The sequence below is a fragment of the Scyliorhinus canicula genome, chromosome 2 (assembly GCF_902713615.1).
Source record: "Scyliorhinus canicula chromosome 2, sScyCan1.1, whole genome shotgun sequence".
Classification (NCBI taxonomy): Eukaryota; Metazoa; Chordata; class Chondrichthyes; order Carcharhiniformes; family Scyliorhinidae; genus Scyliorhinus; species Scyliorhinus canicula.
In genome coordinates, this window is record NC_052147.1 from 144,066,446 (window position 1) to 144,088,134 (window position 21,689).

Here is a 21,689-nt window from a genome sequence, read left to right on the forward strand (position 1 = left end):
AATTTACAAAAGTGGTATTTATAGTTATGGGGCAGCCAGAGACCAAACATGTTGGGTATTTTCTAAGAATTCTTTGTTAATTTCAATTATGTTCCAACTCCGGGTCAAGTGGGGCTGGAATTGATTGCGCACCAGCCCAGGGGGTTGTAACAGTAGATTAAATGTTTTATCGGTAATGAGACATAGTGATTGGTTTCTAAATGTATAATTATGTAATTGAACAAGCTTTTAATAACTGTAACCAAGTATGTAATTGAATAAGCGTTGAATACTGTGAAGAAAGTATGTATCTCGGACTCACCCTCAGAAATAGGGTTGCCCAAACTAGTGATCCCATGCGTTTGCACTTATGGATCAAAGGGGAAATGTTGTACTGAGAACAGGCTGACAAGGGGGAAAACACACATAGACCAGAGATAGAAACTACCAAAGTGAGACCCTGGCTGAAATCAATACTGGCCATCTGCCAGAGCATTCAAGTCAACACAGAATCTCATTATTGCTATCTGGACTTTGTGATTACCTGCTCACAGTAGTTAACGCTTTTACACAAAAGGAGAAAAAACCATGCGATGAATATGTAACTAACTTCCAGACAGAAGTGATGAACTTTGCAAAAGGACGAACGACAAACATCAGATTCCATAATGGGTTAACAGTTGGTCAGAGGACAATGGAACTTGATTGAATCATCCTGGCTGAACAGGAGTAGCCTTTTTATTCCTGTTGCAGAGTTTAAGTCTGGATGGGACAAAGAACTCAGGCCAGGCGTGGGCTTGTACCTATGACTCGGTGCTAGCAGAACCGGTATAAATGAAGGAACATCAAAACAGATGGTCAGCGACAACCTGGGCATCCCCCAGGCACAACCATCGCGAGAAGAAGAAGCCCTGGGCCGAGAGAAGAAGGTATTCACATTGTGTGATCATAGCTTGGCCAGCATCCTTCACTAAGTTCCGGTAATACCAGGAAAGCTCAGCTGTGAGTCCGAGTCATATTCTGCGTGAATAATGCTGAAGATTGTAATACCCAAATTAGACAAAGTTACAGAGCGCCATCTTCCAGCTACGCTGCAATGGAAAAGCAGCTCGCCTTGGCGCAGTGTGGCCGGTGAAAACCCAGAGACCCCGCTCCCGGGATCTATCCGGCTTGCAACACCTCGCGAGATTCAATGCAATCTTGTGAGATGTTGCAAGGGGAATCCTGGCCATTGTGGGCGGGATCAGGTTTTGGAAAATCTGCATGTTAGAGCGAAACAGTAAGCCTTACTCTAATGTGCAGATTCCCAATTCAATCCCTTCACCTTGGAGACCTCGGGCGAGCACCGATTGGTACTGGTCCCCAAACGAGGACCAGACAGAACAGCACTATTGGGGGTCTCCAAGGCGTTTGGAGGCCCCCAGCTGCATTCCTTTTGGGAAGGGTGGTGCCCTGGCACTGCTGGTGCCACCTGGACATCCTGGCAAAGTCACCCAGGTGCCAGCCTGGCACTGCCAAGGTGGCACTGCCAGCTGGTAAGGGCACTATCATGGTGTCAGGTTGCTAATGCCAAGGTGCCAAGCTGCCATATTTTGCACACGCACAATTGGGCCGGGGTTGCCCACCATGTGTGTTGGTGGTGGAGTGGGGTGGGGGTGTGCAGGAGCCCGGGGGAACATCCCATGTTGTGTTTGGACTGGGGGGAGGTCGGGGATTTATTTTTCTGGCCCTCGAAGATCGGGATGCTTTTTAAAAAGGAAATCCCAATCTCTCACTCCAACAGGTAGTTCAGGATAGCAGAACTCCCCATTGTACAAAATGGGGCTATGTGCAGCTTTGGCCATGCATTCCCGGTTTAGGCCCCTCATTCAACGGGAATAGCGTTGAATAGCCATGTGTTTCTCGGCACTGCGAGTGCCGGGATACACGCGGCTAAATACGCTCACTCGGGGACTTTGTTCCCTTTTGGAAGGTCACGACCACAGTAAAAGAATCAGAGAATTGTGGATAAAATTGGTTTAAACCGCAAACCTGTTCTGTGCTTTGTTCGTCTCATAAGTAATTAAATTAAAAAAAAAAAATTTTGATTATCCAATTATTTTTTCCAATTAAGGGGCAATTTAGCGTGGCCAATCCACCTACTCTGCACATTTTTGGGTTGTGGGGGTGAAATCCACGCAGACACGGGGAGAATGTGCAAACTCCATATGGACAGTGACCCAGAGCCGGGATCGAACCTGGGACCTCAGCGCCGTGAGGCGGTTGTGCTAACCACTAGGCCACCGTGCTGCCCTTGTCTCATAAGTAAGGGCACCTGGGTAAATCTTTTAATAATAGACTGGTCAAACTGTTTGATAATTCACCAGACAACAGCAGGTGTCTCTGGAAGATGGGATCGATTCTTGGTCTCTAGATTTCAGGTATTCCTTTCTCCGTCTCCTTTTCCGGGCCTCCTCTTGCCATCGGGTGTCCTTGAAGAATCGTGTCCCTTCAATCAGGCGGCTCCTCCATCTGAGCAAGGGTTTCCCAGGTGCTGACGTCTATGTTGCATTTCTTAAGTAAGCCTTCAGGGTGTCTTTGAAGTGCTTCCTTTGTCCTCCTCTTTTTTGGGAGCCTTCCTCGAGCTGGGCAAAGCAGATTGGCCGGCTTACATTGGCTCCCAGTCCAGCTCTACCTCCATTTTAAAATTCTGGCCTTTGCTTTCAAAATACCTTGATGGCCTCATCCTCCCTATCTCTGTAACCTCTGCCAGTCTGGCAATCCAGCAGGTCTCTGCACTCCTCTATTTCTGACCTCTTGAGCATCCACCCTATTTGAGTTTCTCCACCATTGATGGCCTTGCTTGGCTCCAAGCTCTAGAATTCCCTGGATAAAAGCAAATTACTGCGGATGCTGGAATCTGAAACGAAAGAGAAAATGTGGAAAATCTCAGCAGGTCTGCCAGCATCTGTAGGGAGAGAACAGATCTAACGTTTTGAGTCCAATGACTCTGTCAAAGAACCTTTGTCTAGAATTCCCTCCCTGCTCTAGACAGTCCGAGCGTGTGCCAGAGGCAAATTCAATCGTAGCTTTCAAAAAATAATTGGATATTTATCCAGAGAAAAGATGCACAGGGCAGCAGGGAAAAGGCTGGCGGTGGGGTTGGATTGTGTGGGATGGGGGGAATGGGACTAGCTGAGTTGGTCTTGCAGAGAGCCAGCATGGACACAATGGGCTGAATAGCCTCCTCCAGTGCTCTGACCATTCCATGCTTCTATGAACCTCTCCAACTTCCTCGCTTTCCACCTTAAAGCATTGTGGTCGCTGCCCTATATGGCTCAAATTTTGTTTGATAAAACTCATGCTTGTGTAGCCATCTGGGATGGCCACGTCCCGATTACAAAATGGACACTTTGCAAAGAATGCAGGGAAAATGGACAATACTGAGAAAGCAAGCAGGTGCAATGTTTGTCTGTTGATTGGAGCCGCAGCTCCCAGACAAGACCGATACTGCAAAGCCATTACCATACTAATGAGCCATCTCCGGGGACAAAAAGGTAACATTTAAGTGAACAATACCAAGGCAGATACCCTGGCGCCAGAGGAGACTAGAACAAAGCAGGCCAACGGCCACCTAGGGCCCACCCAGCTATCAGGGTACCCACCCCTTTATTGGAGGAAATCGATAGGAACGATTGAGAAACGGCCCAATTAATTGGGGCCAAGTTCAAGGCCCGCCCAAAAGCGCGCGAAGCCCCCTTCAGGTATAAGAAGAAGTCCCCGAGAGAGAATCGCTCTCTTGGTCTTGGCTCTCAGCGAGGAGAGACCTGCATAGCAGCTGCACCAGAACAAGTAAGTCCAAAGTCAACGCATGCTATGAGACAGACGCTCTTATCTACTATTCCGTACCAGCTCAACCCCAGCAGCCTCAGAACCGGACAAGGCCATTGTTCCTCTGACTGAGTGGGCACCCGAAGCTAAGTATAGGCTTTAGTAGTAGTGATAGTTTAGTTGGTAGAGTTTTGTGCATGAGTATATTTGACTGTGTGTGTAAATGAATGAGTATTGATTTCGAACTTACTAACTGGTTTTTCGAGTCTTTGATCAGTATTCGGTTTTGAACCTTGTGGCGGTATCAAAAGATACCTGGCGACTCTTGAGCAAACGTAATTAGAATTAAGGACGGCGACCATATTAACCGCCATAAACAGAGCCAATTAAAGAGAGAACACAATTAGCAACACTTGGGACGTTTTATATCATTAAGGATGCCATATAAATGTAAGTTGTTATTTGTTGTTGACTGAGGCATGCATGGGGGGGAGAGACAGCAAAGACTGCCATTGATAATCCATGATGTGGAGGGATTCACCTGAAGAAGGAGCCGTGCTCCGAAAGCTCGTGTTTGAAACAAACCTGTTGGACTTTAACCTGGTGTTGTAAGACTTCTTACTGCATTGATAATCCAAGCATGTTTAGCCTCAATGTTAGTTATTTGTGCAAACTGCACAGTTGAGTGGACAAGAGGCAGCCCTCCAACCAGCATGATGTCAGCCCGCATTAGGACAGTTCGCTCCCAAATGGCATATTTACAGCTGGGCAGGTATATACACCCAGCCTTTTATCAATTTCTATAGCCCATAGTTTAGTTAGTCCGTTGGGCCTGAAGGATTCTATTGTCCTGTCACTCAGTAGTGTGTGTGCTGTTAAATTGGTTTACACGGAAACCTGGAGACAGCTGATCTCATTTCACCTCATCAAATGAGTAATTCCTTTCAAAGTTGTTGTGAAATGCAACTAGGGGTATCGATGGTTTCCACAATGAGCAAAATTCTCCGCCTCAACACGCCACAAACGCAAACGATGCTTTGGCGGAGAATCGGACACCCAGCCAAAATCGAGGTTTGCGCCAGTGCCAATTCTGCCGCCGTGCTCCTATAACGAGGTTTGCGGCCCATGCTGGCGTTGCTATGCAAAACCAGCATTTGCATGTATTTCGATGTCATTAGCGTTTTTGACTCAGTATGCTTCAGGCCTCCGCATGCTCCGTCGCTCTCAGGCAGAAGTCATGCGGACGCAGTTTACTACAGGTATTTACAAACGGGTACTGGGCGCCATGGCTGCTGAGGGGGAGAGAGAAGGTAAGCAAAGTTTGAAAAGATGTTAAAATTTGTACCTCTTGCTGGGGGGTGGCTGCCAGGGCCACTGGGGTGGGTAACAGACAGTGACTTGGTGACAGTTCCATGGATTCCCCTTGGGTTCAGGATGGTCTGGCTCAGGCCGCCATTGCTGCAGCATTTGTTGTAAATGCACCCATTTGTTTGAAGTTACAGGCCCCTGGCTGCTCACTCTGTTACCTGCACATTGTGTCCTGCAAGTGTTCATAGAGCTTCTGGTTATTTGGGAGCCCACCCAGGCCACCCCTCTGGAGCCCCTCAGACCCCAGCTGACCCATCAACAGGATGAGCCAGGCCACGCTCAATCAGTGGCACACCAGGTCCTGCCATTCCTCAGTTCATTCATCAGAAGCACAGCCCCACTGCAGGGGAAGAAGAGGAATGGCAGAGCTCATACCAAACAAAGGACACATGCACCGTGACGTTGGCACCCTCCCTGGCACATTTCCCCTCTCAGGGCAGAGGCCTCACCAGTGACACTGTCAGCTAGACCACTCCCCAGGACCACCAGATGTCTCCAAGCCCTGCCTGTCCACCGCACCCCTGCTGCCATTCGTCCTGCCCCCGGTCAGGTTGTCATAACCTGTGTGTCAAACCTAGGACCCACATCACACTGCAGCTATGCTTCCAGCAGATTCACACTTCCCTGTCTCACCCCACAAACAAGCCTCTAAGCACGTAGATGATTGGTGGCACACTGTGACCCTTCCCGCCTGCACAACCAGGTGCCACCCTGCTGGCAGGATAACACACAACCCACTCAATGAGGGCAACCACAGTAGACTCCACTGGGGAGACAGGACAGAGGCCACAGAGGCTGACATGGGTTACGGCAGCCACTGGTACCCCCTGTGAGGATACAGGCTCCCCACGGTGAGGATGGATGGTGAGGATACAGGCTCCCCCCGGTGCCACACACTGCTGGGGAAAGGTTGCAATGTGGAAGGCAACATGGACCCACACAAACACAGGGAGAATGTGCATACTCAACACGGACAGTGACCCAGAGCCAGGATTGAACACGGGCCCTCAGCGCCATGAGGCAGCAGTGCTAACCACTGTGCCACGGTGGCGTCCTTACTTTCTGTGATTTATGCAGGAGGACACCCAGATCCCTCTGCCCCAAATCATTTTGATGTTTCTCACCATTTAGATAATAAGTTGCCTTTTAATTCCTCTGACTAAAATGCATAACCTCACACTTATCCACGTTAAATTCCATCTGCCAAAATTTGGCCCACTCACCTAACCTATCCACATCCATTTCTTATCTCCTCATTGCAATTTGATTTCCCACCTATTTTAGTATCATCTGCAAATTTGGCTAAGTACATTCTATCCCTGCATTCAAATCATTAATTAAAATAAAAAAATTTAGAGTACCAAATTCACTTTTTCAATTAAGGGGTAATTTAGCATGGTCAATCCACCTAGCCTGCACATCTTTGGGTTGTGGGGGCGAAACCCACGCAAACATGGGGAGAATGTGCAAACTCCACACGGACAGTGACACAGAGCCGGGATCGAACCTGGGACCTCGGCACCATGAGGCAACAAGGCTAACCCACTGCGCCACTGTGCTGCCCCCATTCAAATCATTAATATAGATTGTAAATAGTTGGGGCCCGAGAACCAAATCCTGTGGTACCCCACGAGTTACATTTATCCTCACTACTTTCTGTTGATTAGCCAATCCTCTATCCAACCCCGTGGGATCTTACCTTGTGTATTAACCTTTTGTGCAGCACCTTAGCAAATGTCTGCTGGAAGTGCATCTGCCGGACCCCCATTATCCACTTTGCTTGTAAAATCTTCAAAGAACTCGAGCTAATTAGTCATCCCGATTTACCCTAAGAAAACCATGCCTAGTCTCATGGATTGTGTTTTCACTTTCCAATGTCCTGTTACTACTTCCTTAATAATGGATTCCAACAATTTCCCAACAACAGATGTTAAACTAACTGGTATAGGTTCCTACTTTCTGCCTTTCTCCTTTTTTGAACAGGGGCGTTACATTAGCTTTTTTCAAATCCACTGGAATATTTCCAGAATCCAGGGAATTTTGGAATATTATAGCCAATACTCTCTTTGCTTCCACTCCTTTAAGACCTTGATGAAATACTTTCCACTTACCTGGATAAGTGCAGCTCCAACAACCCTCAAGAAGCTCGACACCATCCAGGACAAAGGAGCTCCCTTGACTTGCACCCCACCCAGCACCACAGTGGCAGCATGTGTGTACCATATACAAGATGAATTGAGCAACTCATCAAGTCTCCTTCCAAACCCAACAGCCTCTCCCACCCAGAAGTACGAAGATCAGCAGAGACATGGGAATACCACCACATGCAACTTCCCTCCAAGTCACACACCATCCCGACTCAGAAATATTTCACTGTTTCTTCACTGTCGCTGGGTCAAAATCCTGGAGTCCCCTTCTTCACAGCAGTCTGGATGCACCTGCAGAGGTTCAAGAAGGCAGTTCAGCACCTTCTTAAGGGCATTTAGGGATGGAAAACAAGTGCTGGCGTTGCCAACGATACCCAAATCCCATGAAAGAATATTCCTCCTTCAGGTACTATGCCTAAGAGGAAATTGCTCACAATAAACTTTCATTGGATTGGGCCATGATTACACTTGTCTCCTGCAGTATGGCTGACCACAAAGCTCTCCCTCACTTAATACCTGTGTTGGAAGAATTTACAGGCTGATAATCAACCTGTTTGACCAGATAATGAATGCACCTCCCTGACCATAAAGTCCTGAAGTGGTCCTTGATCCCTAGCTTCTGGCATAGAGGTGGGGATGTTACCCACTGTGTCGCAAGAAAGAATATAAGTTTAAATACATATATTTTAAAAGTTATCCAGAATTAAAACAAAGATTTTCCATACTATTTCCAAAAACATTCTTCCTCCTCACGATTATGTGGGTGGCCATCCATTCAGTCAAAATATTTTTTGATGTGGAGATACCGGTGTTGGACTGGGGTGGGCACAGTAAGAAGTCTTGCAACACCAGGTTAAAGTCCAACAGGTTTGTTTGCAATCACTAGCTTTCTAGGCATGGTTCCTTCCTCAGGTGAATGAAGAGGTGGGTTCCACAAACACACATATAGACAAAGTCAACCACCTCTTCACTTACCTGAGGAAGGAGCAGTGCTCCGAAAGCTAGTGATTCCAAACAAACCTGTTGGACATTAACCTGGTGTTGTAAAAATATTTTTTGTTATTGTAGCTGTCAGGTTTGACATGGGTTACGAACCCTCCTGGATTACCCTAGACTCTCAGGAATTGAAGATCAACTCTCAAAGATACGGCTGTGGGCAAATCTGGCAAGGGGGGAAAAAATCATAGCGGCCACCAAAAACTGGTGTGTTGGTGTTGGTTTAATGGAACATTTTTGTTTCTAAGATAGAAAAATATCACTAAAGGTGAAAAAGGCGCCTTCGCTGGTTGGATTAGCTGGCTGGCCTGTGAGGAAACCTCTAGGGTTGCATCCAACCAGAGTTGGCAACCCAAATAACACCTCTTTCTGGAGCACAGGGACCAGATTGGGCTAACATTTTGGTTCAACCCTAATTCACTGATACTATTTTGGCAGCTTTGCAAACTTGACAGTTCCACGGCTTTATTTGACTCTCATAGCAGACTGATAGAAATTGGCCTTGCCATTTGCAAGTCCATTTGAAACAAAAATACATTTCCTATTTGAAGTCATAAAGCTTTCAGGTGCATGGTAAGTAACTCTTTTGTTTCCTTTCCTTTATTGGTTTATTCCATAGTGAATTTATGAATACATTGATGTGAGGACGAGCTTGGATATTACAGAGAGCTCTGACCTTTTGCTCATTGTTGGATGAGGCCTCTGGTTTTGGTCACACGCCTGTTACCTGGCAACTGCCTTCAATGGCAACGGTTGCCATGGTTATCATCCAACCGAAAATGCCTTGCTATTGTTTGAAACAATAACTCATAAAAGCAACCCACCTAACGAGATATAAATAGAAACATATTTTATATTTGATGATATGAAACAAATTATGTTATTGTCCGGCAGCATATAGGTAAACACCATTGAGCTTCAAAGCTTTGGTGCCATAGCGTGCTCTTTCTCCCATGTCCTTCTCTGTTGTGAACTCAATGTTTGAAGTGGCAATCAGTTGTGTATTGGCTTGGCTTAGCTAGTAGCATATTCATTATTGAAGGGGTTGGGGTGTGGTTCAAATATCAAAACCAATGTATGCCTAGGGGTGTGATGCATCGTTCGAGGAGCCATCCTTCGGATGAGGCACTAATCTTGGGCTTCATCTCCACCAACTGGTAATTCAGGTGGATGCCATGGGTGGAATTCTGCCATCCAAATCTAAAGTCCGTGGCGGGAGTGAGGACAGGGAGTGTTTCTCATGAGGAGGTTGTTGGGAAGCCATTCTGTATCTTCCGGCCCTGACATAATTAATTATGCATCTGGGGAGGTTTCACTCCATCCTCCATGGCGGGGAGGGCTTGGTGGCAGGCGCCCCCCATCATATCAGGGAGCCATAGTTACAAGGTGCCCGGGCCTTCACAATGTCAGACTAGAATCAGAGAGTTGTCCACCAGCCCTGCTCTGAAAGTCAGTGATGCCTCTCTGCAGGTCCTCCTGGACCACCTGCAGATGTGCGGGAATGTGCTCTTCTTGTCTGATGGGAGGAGGAGTCCGAGCAGGAAAACCATATTGCATGGGCGCAGGTGCTTGATACGAGGGGTGGCCTTATTCGCTCTGTCAGGGTAAGTTGCATCGGATGGTTGCATAAGCCACAAAGACTCCAATATGTCAGGCTCCAAGGCCCAGTGGCAATGACGTGTCCTGCCTCACAGCCCCACTTCAGTGCACCCACAATGCAGTGGAGTGACCATTGTGCTTCCTTCACCATCCACAGACTTGGAATGCTGCAAGAAAAGGATGGTGGGCTTTGGATGGGCGGGAAGAGCGGGGAGCGGGGGAGGGGGCAGCGTAGGTGCAAAGGGAACCAGCAACCCCTGCAAATCATATGCCTGTCTGAACCTTCCCCTAATATGTGGATGCGCTCCACTCTGGAGGAAGCTAGTCCACAATCCTCCTGTCCAAATCATACCTGTGCTGACCTACCACACACAGGTGGAATATCTTACCTGAGGAAAAATGATCACTGAACCAAATTCCGATGCTCCGATCCATGCAACATGCAATTCCTCTCAAACATGTTCTCTTTTTTCAGCAGAAGAAGCTCCATCCCAATTGTAGTGAACATGAGAAGACAGGAGGAGTGGGGGGGGCACCATTTTACACGTCTGTTTCAACCCCCTGAGCTAGTGCCAGCCCCACTCCATCCTGAGGCACAACATGAGTGAAATGGAATGTTATTTTAATATACCCGAGGACGTTGGCTGAGTAAAGTCCAGTAAACTGCAGACACCAGGTTGTAAATGTAACACAAGTAACCTTCTATTATTTTTTTTTGTTAACTATTTTTTTATTCTCCTCCTTTTTCACATTTTCTCCCAAATTTACACCCACCAACAATAAACAATAATCAGTAACAAATATGTCAATCCCCATATCAATAACAACAATCCCATCCTCCCACCAACCCCCAAACATTAGCCCGCATGTTTACATAAACAAATAACAAAAAGGGATCAGGAATCCCCCATAGTCACCATTAACACACACAGCCCCCCTCCCCCCAATCCTCCCACCCACCCGCCCCAACTAATGTTTGATGTTATCCAGTTCTTGAAAGTGCAAATGAATAATGCCCATGAATTGCAGAACTCCTCAAGAGTCAAGAATTCCAACGGGTCCCCCCGCCATGCCAGGGCACAGGGTAGAAAGGTTGCTCTCCAACCTATCAGGATCCGTCTTCGGGCGATCAATGAGGCGAAGGCTACAACATCTGGCCCCGCACCCGTTTCCAACCCTGGCTGGTCCAACACCCCGAATATGGCCTCCCGGGGGCCTGGGTCAGTTTCACGTGCACCATTTTAGAAATTACCCTAAAAACCTCCTTCCAGTAATCCTCTACCTTTGGACAGGACCAAAACATATGAACGTGATTAGTGGGGCTCCCCTGCAACGTTCACACACATCTTCTACTCCTTCAAAAAGCCGGCTCATCCTCGCCCTGAGAGATGTGCTCTGTATACCACCTTCAGCTGTATCAGCTCCAACCTCGTGCACGAGGTGGAGGCGTTCACTCTCCGGAGCACCTCACACCAGAACCCCTCCTCCATATCCTCTCCCAACTCTTCCTCCCACTTTGCTTTGATCCCTTCCAGTGGTGCCTTCTCCTCTTCCAAAATAGCTCCGTAAACCGCCCACACTCCCCCCTTCCCCAGTCCCCCTGTCGTCAGCTCTGTCGTGTTAGGTACACTGGTCTAGCACTGGCTGCAACTGGATGCAGCTTAGATCAGAAAGATACTCCAGAATTGAAGTTAGTTCAATCAGGTTTATTGAACTAATAGCACAGTTAGCACAGTTCTCTGTGAGTTCGACTCTCTGCTAACCTAAGTGTGGTTACTCTGTCTGACTGAACCAGACTGGCTCTTAGCCACGTGGTGGGGGTGTGAGATTGTAACAACACCCTTGACTGACTCTCTAGATATTCATCAGTGGAAAGAGGCGGAGTGTGAGTGTCTCGTGTCTTTTATAGTCAGATTCCACCCCTGAGTGTCCTGCCTGCTTATTGGTCATATCCTGTTATCTGTGCTCATTAGCTGCTTGTCTGTATATCATTATGGGTGTGTGTGTGTGTGTGCCTGCATATCATGACATCTCCCCTTTTCTTTATGTTTGGATGACATATGTGAGCGTATTTACAAGAATAGGCCAATATTAATGTGGTGAATTATAAACCTAGTAATTCACACTGTGTTGTATTATATGTATTGTGTCCTTGTAAGCTCGGTATACGAGCAGTTGCGCGGCTCTGCCCATAGGGGGAGATGAGGAGTTTGTACTGGGCTCCGCCCATGGCTCCGCCCGTGGCTCCGCCCATGGCTCCTCCCACTAACCGGAAGTATAAAGCTCTGCAGTCGTGAGCCTACTGCCAGTTCATCTCGTCGCAGGCAGGCTCAGTTGTAAGACTATTAAAACCACTGTTCACTTCCAATCACGTGTCCTGTGAATTGATGGTCTCATCAATTTAATAGTCTTAGGAAAGTTGAAAAACCTACTATGGAATCAGCCCTCAAACCTGACCGACTAGAACTCGACCCGCAGGCTGCAGAGGCGAAATAAATCTTTCTACACTGGCTCAGATGTTTCAAGGCCTAGCTGGCTGAATCAAGCACTTCAGAAACTATGGAGGAGCAGAAACTCAGCCTACTGCACGCAAGGGTGAGCCACCGTATCTCTACTCAACTTAACAGTACTACCTCATATATGGAGGCCCTGGCCATGCTCGATCGAATGTACGTGAGGCCCATCAACGAGGTCTACGCGCGCCACATTTTTACGACCCGCCGCCAGCGCCCCGCGGAGTCGCTGGACGAATCCCTGCGCAATTAAAAAACTTTAGCTCGGGACTGCAATTATCAAGCTGTATCAGCCGCCCAACATATGGAGCTCGCTGTCCGAGATGTATACGTGGCAGGGCTCAGGTCCAACTATGTGCGCCAGCGGTTGCTTGAAAAAGGGGCCCAGAACTTGGAGGACACTGTAGAGTTCCTACAACCATGGAGGTCTTCTTCCGCAGCCTCACCTCGTTCCCCGCGGACCAAGCGACCCCATCATGGGCCCCCGACCAGCAACCGCCCCAGGCCTGCGCCGCGCGGCCACCCACCCACTACGCAGCTCCAATGTGCCATTTTTGTGGGCAACCCCAACACCCACGGCAGCAGTGCCCGGCCCGCAACGCGACCTGCAGCAGCTGCGGTTGCAAAGGACACTATGCCCGGGTCTGCCTGGCGAAGAAAACTCCCACTCCAAACGCTCCCGCAGCCCAGAGCACTCGCTTCCCAAACTCGCAGGCCCGCAGGCCCCGAAATGCTGCAGCATGTATGCCGACTCCAGCCCCACTTGACACGTGCGAATCATGGGAGCCGCCATCTTGGCAACCCTCCTCCACGCGGTCGGCCACGTGCGCTCATGGGGGATGCCATCTTGGACGTCATCTTCCTCGCCGCCTGCCACGTGCGATCCACGGGGGTGGCCATCTTGGGATCCATCCTCTTCAAACTCTGAAACTCACCTCGAAGACTACGACCTCAGCGGACAGCCATCACGGGGCCACTCCAGCACAGCTGATCGAGCCGCCGACTACCCGCAACTCAGCGCGGTCACGTTGGACCAGTCGCGTCCGAAACACCTCCGCAACCCTATGATGACCGTTAAAAGCAACAGGTACGGTACACCGTGCCTCTTCGCCTCCGGGAGCACCGAGAGCTTCATACACCCTGACCTGGGAAGACACTGTTCGCTCCCTATTTTCCCTGCACGGCAAACTATCTTCCTCGCTTCGGGCTCACACTCTGTTCACCTCCAAGGGCGCACCGTTACGACTCTAACGATTCAGGGCGCCAGCTACTCTAATTTCCAGCTGTACGTACTCCCCGAATCCTGCGCCCCACTCTTACTGGGACTCGACTTCCAGTGCAACCTCAAAAGCCTCACATTCAGCTTCGGCGGACCCCTACCTCCACTCACTATCTGCAGTCTAGCGACGCTAACAATTGACCCCCCTCCACTCTTTGCTAACCTCACTCCGGACTGCAAACATGTAGCCACTCGCAGGAGGCGGTATAGACTGCAGGACAGGGTGTTGATCAGAACCGAGGTCCAGAGGCTCCGACGTGTGGGAGTCATAGAGGCCAGTAACAGCCCCTGGAGAGCTGAGGTGTTGGTTGTCAAGACTGGGGAAATATTCCGAATGGTAGTGGACTATAGCCAAACCATTAATCGGTTCACGCTCCTCGATGCGTACACACTTCCCAGGATTGCAGACATGGTGAATCAGATTTCCCAGTACTGCATTTTCTCCACGGTGGATCTGATGTCTGCATACCACCAGCTCCCAATAAGCCCGGAGGACCGGCACTACACAACATTCGAGGCAGATGGCCGCCTCTTCCATTTCCTCCGGGTCCCTTTTGGCGTCACGAATGGGGCCTCGGTGTTCCAACGAGCAATGGACCGAATGGTGGACCAGTACGGGCTGCGGGCCACGTTTCCGTACTTGGACAACATCACCATCTGCAGCCATGATCAGCAGGACCACGACGCTAACCTCCATCGATTTCTCCATACGGCCCAGAAGCTTATAACACGGAGAAATGCGTTTTCCGCACGACAAGGCTAACCATCCTCGGCTATGTCGTGGAAAACGGAGTCCTGGGCCCCGACCCGGACCGTATGCTCCCTCTCCCTCATTGTCCCAGGGCCCTCAAAAGGTGCCTGGGACTCTCTCATATTATGCCCAGTGGGTCCCTCAGTATGCGGACAAAGCCCGCCCACTATTTAAGGCCACACTCTTTCCTCTATCAGATGAGGCTCGCCAGGCCTTCACCTGCATCAAGGAGGACATCGCCAAAGCGGCCATGCGGGCGGTGGACGAATCCATACCCTTTCAGGTTGAGAGCGATGCCTCAGAGGTCGCTCTCGCAGCCACTCTAAATCAGGCAGGGAGACCAGTCGCCTTTTTCTCCCGAACCCTCTCCCCTTCGGAACTTCGACACTCCTCGGTCGAAAAGGAAGCACAAGCCATCGTGGAAGCTATACGTCACTGGAGGCACTACCTCGCAGGTAGGAGGTTCACCCTCATCACCGACCAAAGATCGGTTGCCTTCATGTTTGACAACTCATGAAGGGGCAAAATTAAAAATGATAAAATCCTGCGGTGGAGGATCGAACTCTCCACCTACAAGTACGATATTATGTATCGTCCGGGGAAGTTCACCGAGCCCCCAGATGCCCTGTCCCGCAGCACGTGTGCCAGCGCGCAGGACGACCGCCTGAAAGCTATCCACAATGACCTCTGCCACCCGGGGGTCACCCGGCTCGCCCACTACGTCAAAGCCCGAAATCTGCCTTTCTCCACCGAGGAGGTAAAAGCCATCACCAGGGATTGCCCAATCTGCGAGAGTGCAAACCGCACTTCTATAGACCAGACAGGGCCTACCTGGTAAAGGCATACCGGCCCTTTGAACGCCTGAGCATCGATTTCAAAGGGCCACTCCCCTCGACCAATCGGAATGTGTACATCCTGAACGTCATCGACGAGTTCTCCCGCTTCCCCTTTGCCATCCCGTGCCCCGATATGACCTCCCACACAGTCATCAGAGCTCTGCACAGTATCTTCACCCTGTTTGGGTTCCCCAGCTACGTACACAGTAACAGGGGTTCATCCTTTATGAGCGACGAGCTGCGTCAGTAACTGCTCGACAAGGGCATCGCCTCGAGCAGGACTACCAGCTACAACCCCAGGGGGAACGAGCAGGTGGAGAGGGAGAACGCGACGGTCTGGAAGACCGTCCTACTGACCCTCCGGTCCAGGAATCTCCCGACCTCCCATTGGCAGGAGGTCCTCCCCGACTCGCTCCATGCTATTAGGACCCTCTTCTGCACTGCCACCAACCAGACCCCTCACGAACGGCTATTTTTTTTTTCTCGGGGCACTACCACGGGGGTTTCGCTCCCAGCATGGTTGAAGACACCGGGCCCAGTTCTACTCCGGAAGCAAGTCTGGGCACACAAAACTGACCCACTCGTAGAGAGAGTGCTACTACTCCACTCAAACCCCCAATACGCTTTCATCGAATACCCTGACGGCCGTCAGGACACTGTTTCCCTCCGGGACCTGGCGCCTGCAGGATCCAACTCCACCACCACTACCGCTGAGATACCCCTCACACTACACTCCACACAACCCTCCGCACCCTGCGCCCCCGCACCTGTGGATTCACTGCCCATGCTCCGCGCCCCCACGCCTATAGGTTTCCTGCACTCCCCGTCGCCTGTCGAACCAGTCGGGTACGAAGCTCGGACTGAATTACCTCTGGAGTCCACCATCGTACCCTTGACGACCGCCCCCATCCAGCCAGCCGAAGAGGCTGCAACCCCGGTGCTCCGCCGATCCCAAAGGACGACTCGGCCACCGGACCGGCTCAATTTGTAGACCCATCACCCCCGCCGGATTTGATTTTTTTTACAGGGGGTGAATGTGGTGAATTATATACCTCGTAATTCACACTGTATTGCCTAACATATATTGTATCCTTGTGGGCTCTGTATACGAGCCGTTGCGCGGCTCTGTCCATAGGGGGAGATGAGGAGCTTGTACTGGGCTCCACCCTTGGTTCTGCCCATTGCTTCGCCCATGGCTCCTCCCACTAATCAGAAGTATAAAGCACTGCAGCCGTAAGCCTGCTCTCAGTTCCTCTGGTCGCAGGCTGGCTTAGTTGTAAGACTATTAAAACCACAGTTTACTTCCAATCACATGTCTGGTGAATTGATGGTCTCATGACCTTAGCTCCTGCACCAAGTTCCAGTCCCCCCCCAATATCAGTTTGTGTGCGTCCATGTCGGGAATGGCCCCAAATACCTTCTTTGCAAATCCCACATCGTCCCAATTGGGACCATATACACTTAACAGCACCACTAACCACCATCCAGCGCCCCTGCCACAATCACATAACTACCCCCCTGATCTGCCACCACCTTCTCCATCTGGAAGCGTACCCTTTTGCTGACCATTACTGCTACCCCTCGAGCCCTTCCGTCAAATCCAGAGTGAAACACCTGACTAACCCAGCCCTTTTTAAGCATCACCTGGTCCTTCACCCTCAAGTGAGTCTCCTGCAGCATTGCTACATCGGCCTTCAAACTTTTAAGATGCGCAAGCACCCTTAACATCTTGACCGGACCTCCTAGCCCTCTCACGTTCCATGTGACTGTCATAATATCCACTCATGTATATCATGAGATGCAGACAGGCAGTGATTGACACACAGTATAACCAATGAATACACATGACACAGAATAACCAATCACCAGACAGGACACCACTACTATAAAGCCCACAGGGCATTAAGGCTCTCCCTCTCTCACAGGACACGGCGAGGGTGATAGTCACAGTGCACAGGCCAATGAACATCATCACCATGTGATAGAGAGCTAGTCTGGTCAAGCCAGTAGGAGGTTATCAGTTAGGATAATAGAGTGTCAACCCACAGCAGATTATGTACAGCAATCAACAGGTTCAATAAAAAATGTTGGACCATCTCCTGTGTCGGAAGCCTGTTTCTTGTTTTACTGCATCCAGTTGCAGTCGATGTTAGACCAACACAAATAACACATCAGTGACTATCCTAACTGGGGATCTCTCACCCCCCCACCCTTCTTATCCATCATCATCTTACCACCGGGCCCTGCCCCATGAGCCTGACCCACCCCGATCCATTATTAACATCGAACCCTTTCCCCGCCTCCCAATCCCCCCCCACATTTCCTCTCGAAAAACATCTCCCAGCATCAATCCCTTCCCCCCCCCGCCCTCGCTCGCCTCGTAGGCCCATCAAAACCTGCTAACCAGGCTCCAATGTCTGCAGCACTCCTCTCACCTCACCTCAGTTCACTAGCCGACTTTAGTTAGCTAGTGCGGGTGGCTCCCCCCGCCAAGGTATACGATTCCCACCTCCCCCCACCCAGTCCCAGAGAAAGAAAAAACAAAAGTAACAATCCAAACCATACAATTCATTAAAATAAGATATAACTGTCGCAACATAGAACGCCAAACAACCCAACCAAATAACTTGAACTCTGTAACAATGTGAAGTAAAGTCAATTACAGTACACGTCAGTAAAAAGAAAGTTGTAGCATTTGTACATTTTCCAGATCGCCAATCACAGTCCACAGACTCTCTTCCAGCTCCGCTCCTCACGTCTGTCCCAAGCCTTCTGCCCTCACGAATGCCTCAGCCGCCTCCGCTGTCTCAAAATAAAAGTCTTTGGCACCATACGTCACCCTCAGCTTCGTCGCGTATACCATACCGAATCGCACCCCCATTTTGTACAGTGCCGCCTTCACTCGCCCAAACGCCAACTCCACTGTCAAGTCCTGGTATATCTGAATTCCAGCACCATCCCACTGCAACTTGCGCTTCTGCTTCGCCCAGCTTAACACCTTCTCCTTCATGCAGTACTAATAGAAGCAGATAATTACTGCTCTTGGCAGCTCATTCACTTTGGGCTTTGGCCTTAATGACCGATGAGCTCGGCCTAGCTCGTACCGGGAGGGGTTCTCACCCTCCCCCATCAGCTCCGCCAACTTCTTAGCAAAGTACTCTGTTGGCCTTGCGCCCTCTGTCCCTTCGGGCAAGCCCACAATTCTCAGATTGTGCCGCCTCGAGCGGTTCTCCAAGTCCTCAAGCTTTGCTCATCCTCTGTTGGCCTCCACCACCCTCTGCAACTCGTTCCCCCATCGAGGTGAACTGTTCGCTGTGCTGTGACACTGTCTCCTCCACTTCCTTCATCTTCTCGCCTTGCTCTCTCACCTCGGCCGATGTCTTTGCCACAGCTACCCTCACCGGGGCGATTGCCTTCTTCACCAATGACTTCAATGCGACCGTCATCTCCTTCCTCAAAGCCTCCATGTGCCTCACAAACTGCTTTTCCAGCTCCACCGCCATCACCTCAGTCATCTTCTCCACCGTACGTTGTACGGCCCCACCATGCGGTCCGGCATCCGCCATCTTGTCAGCACTTTTGCTGGTCCCCTCATTCAACGGCGAGTCTGCGTTTCCTCCCTTCTTCAACGCTGCTTTTCGCATTCTTTAACAACTTATTATTTTTTCCTTTTTTTCCCACCCTTCTTTCCTTCTTCAATCTTTTTCTTTCTTCAAAATTCTTCCTTCAAAAAAAGAAAACAAAACTTTCACCAAGTTTCTTTAAAACCTCTTTCTCTTCTTTGTTGTATTCCTCCAGAATTCCCCTGGGACCAGACTGCAGTCTTCTTACAACATTCTGGGCGGGAGCCACCCGATGTGGGACATCTCGCCTACATCGCGCCCTGGCTTCGGGCCTGCTGCCTCGACCTCTGTTTACCTCCGCCCCCGCTGTTCCGACCTCCGCGCGCACTGGGCCCGACGCCTCAGCACCAGCCGCCCGACAACCACGCGGGGTTCCTCACCGGTTTTCAAACGGGCCCCGCTTGATGCCCAAGCCGACTCCAAAGGCCGACAATAATCGAGAGGGGAGAGCAAAGAATCAGGAAAAGCCCCAAAAGCGCCGCAAATAGTGGCCACCGGTGGGAGCTCCTCTCGATGCGGCCAACCCGTTCGCAAACACCGCCGGAAGTCCCAACCTTTTATTATTTAACAGTAAAATAGATAAACTGAGAAAATATACACCTGACTACTTAATACCTCATTCCCAACCCCTCCTTTTCCAACTCACCCCACTCTATATACACACACACACAACATAGAGGGAAAAAGTGGTGGAGAAGGAAGAAAACTGATAATAAAGAAAAAGGATGAAGGATCTCCATCAGCTAAAGTCTTACAGGGGTTTTGATACTTCTTCCTCCGAACCTTGAGAGAGTTTTCTCTGACAAGGCTGTCTACTTTCTTTGTAGATTCAAGATCACTTCAACTATATAGTAAATATGTGCCAGGCACACACTGGTTTTAGAACAACAGAGTAGTATTTTAGGTCAGCAAAGAGAGAGAGGAAGCGCCTACTCCTTTCAAGGTCTAATCACCCAGCCTTTGCACACCATTTTGATCCCGGCGTGTTCTGGACCAATGTGTTTTCCCGCTGGAGTAACGGAGAATTGGGCGTGAGGAGCAATTCCTGTCAGGCATTCATTTGCCTCCATTAGTGGTTTCACACTGGCCTCTGGCGGGATTCTCAATGCATCATAGATAGAATTTACAGTGCAGAAGGAGGCCATTCGGCCCATCAAGTCTGCACCGGCTCTTGGAAAGAGCACCCTACCCAAGGTCAACACCTCCACCCTATCCCCATAACCCAGTAACCCCTCCCAACACTAAGGGCAATTTTGGACACTAAGGGCAATTTATCATGGCCAATCCACCTAACCTGCACATCTTTGGACTGTGGGAGGAAACCGGAGTACCCGGAGGAAACCCACGCATACACGGGGAGGATGTGCAGACTCCGCACAGACAGTGACCCAAGCCGGAATCGAACCTGGGACCCTGGAGCTGTGAAGCGATTGTGCTATCCACAATGCTACCGTGCTGCCCCACATGGCGGGCAGCATCGGAAGACTTTGTTGTAAATTCATGCTGGCGTGAAACTGATTTTTGGGCCTCCCACTGAATCCTCCCCGCCCCGCCAGCCGCCTACCATTGATCCTGCTGGTCAAGCCATTGGAGGATTATGCCTCGAAACCCAGTGACACTTTTTGCAAAGAGTTTCCCAATATCCAGCCTACTTTCTTCCCTCGGCCAACCCCATGAGGAAACAGATTCATCCTGTTCCTGTTAATCATATATTCCTGTGCACAAAATGTCTGCTGGCATGGTAAATGCCACCGAATGTCAGATTCCTTCACTGTACACTTAAACAGTTTGAGATGTCTCTCACATTTCCCCCAAGTTTAGTGTCATCAGCAAACTTGGAAATATAATAATAATAATCTTTATTGTCACAAGTAGGCTTACATTAACACTGCAATTACGTTACCGTGAAACGCCCCCACTCCCCACATTCCGGCTCCTGTTCGGATACACGGAGGGAGAATTTAGAATGTCCATATTACCTAACAACACATCTTTTGAGACTGGTAGGAGGAAACCGGAGCCCCCGAAGGAAACCCCTGCAGACACAGGGAGAACGTGCAGACTCCGCACAGACCCAAGCCGGGAATCGAAGTTGGGACCCTGGCACTGTGAAGCAACAGTGCTAACCACTGTGCCACCATGCTGCCCATTATTATATCTGACTCCCTCATCCAAATCATTGATATATATTGTGAATAGCTGAGGTCCAAGCACAGATCCCTGTGGTAACACATTAGTCCACTGCCATTTATTCCTACTCTGTTTGCTGTCTGCTAACCAATTCTCAATCCATGCCAATCTATTACCCCAATCCCATGAGCTTTAATTTTGCACACTAACCTCTTATGAGGAACTTCATCAAAAGCTTTCTGAAAACCCAAGTACACCACATCCAGTTGCTTTCCCTTATCAATTCTATTAGTTATGTCTTCAAAATATTCCAGCAAATTTGTCAAATATGATTTCCCTTTCAGAAATCCATGTTGACTTTCATAGAATTTACAGTGCAGAAGGAGGCCATTCGACCCATCGAGTCTGCACCGGCTCTTGGAAAGAGCACCCTACCCAAGGTCAACACCTCCCGCTATCCCAATCCCAATAACCCAACACTAAGGGCAATTTTGGACACTAAGGGCAATTTATCATGGCCAATCTACCTAACGTGCACATCTTTGGACAGTGGGAGGAAACCGGAGCACCCGGAGGAAACCCACGCACACACGGGGAGGATGTGCAGACTTCTCACAGACAGTGACCCAAGCCGGAATCGAACCTGGGACCCTGGAGC